Source organism: Wolffia australiana, chromosome 9 (genome assembly GCF_029677425.1).
Source record: "Wolffia australiana isolate 7733 chromosome 9, ASM2967742v1".
In the NCBI taxonomy this organism is placed as follows: Eukaryota; Viridiplantae; Streptophyta; class Magnoliopsida; order Alismatales; family Araceae; genus Wolffia; species Wolffia australiana.
The window spans coordinates 14174592-14178366 of NC_135843.1; positions in this window are offsets into that span (position 1 = coordinate 14174592).

Genomic DNA, 3775 nt, shown 5'->3' on the forward strand with positions numbered 1-3775 from the left:
CAGCCTCTGTGTTCTGCATGTGGCCTACCCTGATATGCAGCACATGCATGTTGGTGAGCATAAGCAACATATGGGCATTCACTTTTAAATATCAAGGACACGCATCACCACTCGAGATGCATGTAGTGTCCAAGTGACAAAATCAGCTTCCTATTCTGAGTCCAAGTATGTGGGCACACCCACGTAGCATGCATGCCTTTGTTGAGGAATGTCGACTACTTTTGGGCCTTACACGCCCCACCACCTGAAATTGTCGATGCCCTTGTTCACGCCTGCTGAGCTTTGTAGGCTCACAACAAGAGCTAGAAATGCCACAAGTCAGAGTCGCATTTCCATGTTATGCCCAATGTTGAATCACTATTCCTCTTCATTAGGCACTAGATCTTTTGGTTGCACCCATGACATCCTCCATGATCAATCTCCCTTATGTCCCAAACACCCTTCACGTGCTGAGTAGCATGATCTAGCACTTTGCGCACTTCCCCAATGCAGGCATGATGATCATGCACCAGTTAAAAGGCATAGGGAAATGAACATTCCCCTTTCTTTTCCCCACTTTCAAAAGGGTAAACTGATGCCTTCCTATTGCAATCTCAAACAATATATGTTTAGGGATGCAATTATTTCTCAACCATTTCATTTACACGCTCCATATGGTTACCTGTCTAGAGATGGAAGCTTGTCAATAACTTGATATTTAAATACATCTATTGAAAAACACCTCCCATAAACAACTGATGAATCTTATATCATGGATACTGATTAAGTCCAGTGGCATCCCCAGTGCTTTACCATGTGTGACATGAAGAATCAAACAACACTGTTAGCATGCACATGTGTGGTGCTGTGGATCAAAGTTCACACTTGGAGAAGCCTTCCACGTCTACCAAGATAGCTTCATATCCATCCAAATATGGGAGGCAAGTGATGAAGTCCATAGACATGGATTCACAAGGTCAGCTCGCCCTCAGGAGAGGTTCTAGCATCACAGCTTCCTTAGCCTTCTTGCTTATCTTTCCTACATACCAAGCATGAGCGAACATTAGCCTGCCCATCATGCTCCATTCCTGGATAGTGGTAACTACTCGACAAAAATGGTAATCTACGCAATTGTCCTAGGTGTGCAGCATGGGCACATCGTGTTCCTCGTAGAGGAGATTATCGTGCAACTCGACCACATGCAGCACATACAAACGGTTCCTGTGTTCTTAGATAATGTCCCATCAATCCATAACCACTTCGTCTTACCCCTAACGATGTGCGTCATCCAATCCATAACCAGCCGGTACTACTTCTGAAAATACTGCCATAAAGACATCCAGCTCTTTGCAACTGAGCATGTTGGCCACTTTGTTGGCTCAACCAAGCTTGTACTTGGAGGGGAAAAACAAACTCAACCAAGAAGCATTGTCATCATGCTTGCTTTGGGGTCAGCTTTTTGGTAGGATGTAGAGCAGTGCTTGTTCAACTTTCAGCTTCCGTACATCAATGAAAGCCCTTCTTACATTAAAATACATCTGAGAGTGAAGTCATCAGTGTGCACTGCATGCAGCTTGTTAAACTTGGACAGTCAGTTTCACTAGTGACTCCTCTCTCCAGACTATCAAAGAGTCGCGGGCACCACTCTATCCAGTGTCGTTTTGAATATTTTTCAGTAGATCTGTCATTGTTGAAGCTAACAAGGAGATGCACTAGACAAGCTTTTGATAGTAATCGGCTAATTCAAGGATAACACAATTGTGATACCCTTTTTGGCACTGCCCAGTCACGGATAACACACACATTAGAGGGATTCATGCGCACACGAACCCACACAACTAGGTGCATGAGGAATTCTATCTCCTCTAGAGAAAATTTACACTTCTGTAGGTTGAGATATAGCTTATTCTCCTTCAACTTGGCCAAAATTTTCCGCAAGTGCCTCACAAGTGACCAATCCTTTTTCTTTTTAAACATCACTATTGCACCGAATGGTGGCTTGGATGGACGGATCAGGGCCGACACAAATAGTTGCTCGAGTTGACAACTCTTCCAGGAAAGCTGGGGGTATCTTATACGGGTATACACAAGCGGATGGGTACCAGATAGTAATTCAATTGCATGGCATCAAGTATGCAAGGAGTTCCGCCTGCATCACCAGAACAAACTGTCGTAGTACGCCTGCAACTGCCCTAATGTCACTTGAGTTAGTGTTGTCTTCATGACCCCAACTGAGAGTCTCTAAATGGCCGGTGCACATCCCTATCGTACACTCTATCTCCCAGGCACCAGCCCTCCTATATAACAATGAAATTGTCTTCCCCATTTTAGTATATCGTTTTAGGTGTCTTATCAAGCTTAAAACTATTAAATCTATAGTGTACTTATATTGTGATTTTTCTGGATTTGTTTAGTATTTTAATGGATTTTTCAGACATCATACTTTTACAAAAAAAATGAGTAGGAATATATTTGTATAACTTTTTGGACATTATGTTCAGGAAGATATTACTTTTTTAAGTTGGAATTCATATGTTATATTATGTTAAGGTATCACATTGGGATGTTTTGACAGCCGATGATTGGGTGACACACCGTTTTTTTCAAATCCACAATATATCATTGACCAATGCCTTTTTTCTTAAATTTCAATAAATGTGTTCATGGAGACCAATACCATAATCATTATCTGGAATTTAAAAAGTCAAAAAACACAGCATGGTTATATGCTGTCTTATGAAGCAAAAAATAAAGAAACAGCATTAATGTGGAACCGTAATCCATGTCACCGTGTCATATTAAAATCATTGCACATTTTTTCTTCTAGGACACGATATGCGTCCCATGTCACAATAAATAACAAATATACTTTTGCATTTATATTCCATGTAGGACGGGCAGTGCTCTGAGCTGACGATCACGAAAGATACAGAGATCATGAAAAGCATTCAAGAGAATATATAGGTATTCTTGTATAAGAAATGAAATAAAAATAAGGGACAAGCCGCTCATGAGGATAGAGAAAAATGGACGCCTGTGATTTATCCAACTTCAGGGACAGGGCTACACCAATACAATTCCATGCCTTGTTGTCTACTTTAAATTGGACATAATCCAAGAGTATTCCTCAAAACTCCTCATCTAAGATAACTTTAGCATTGTTTCCTTGATTTCCTAGAGACCCTCGAGATGATGGACGAGATTATTCATTCTAATCTCTAGCGCTCCTTCGCCCATCCACATGTACTTTAAAGAAAAAAGGGTTTTTCATCCAACACAATTTCCCCTTCTATGCACCCATTATTTTGAATTGCCAAAGAAAGATTCATAAGATTACATTTCCTTCATCCTATAAAACTTTTAAGGAAGAGACTCTTCACCTTCTATGGATCAGAAAAGTCTTCCACAATTTTGTCAGATATCTGCCCCTTATCAAAGATGATTCCTCATCTCAAGTGCCTCATATTTAATGTTATCCCCAATTATTTTCCTTATACCCGTATTATCGGTGGCTCAATAAACATCAAAAGCAAATTCAATGAAAAGGTAATTACTTGAAGCACAATACAGCAAAGGTAGTCATCGGGATGATGGTACTGGATCAGTTCCTATTCAGCTGCCCTTGGAGATAGGCTTGGGCATTCCTATTGTCAATCTTTGTGCCATCTTCTCTTAACCCTCTTTATTGCTTAATTCTGCCCTCCATACTCTCAAATCTCCCTAAACCCTCATTGCTCGAGACATGTTTGCATCTTCAAGCTACAGCTCCATCTTCCTTTGCCTCACCTAAAGCCTT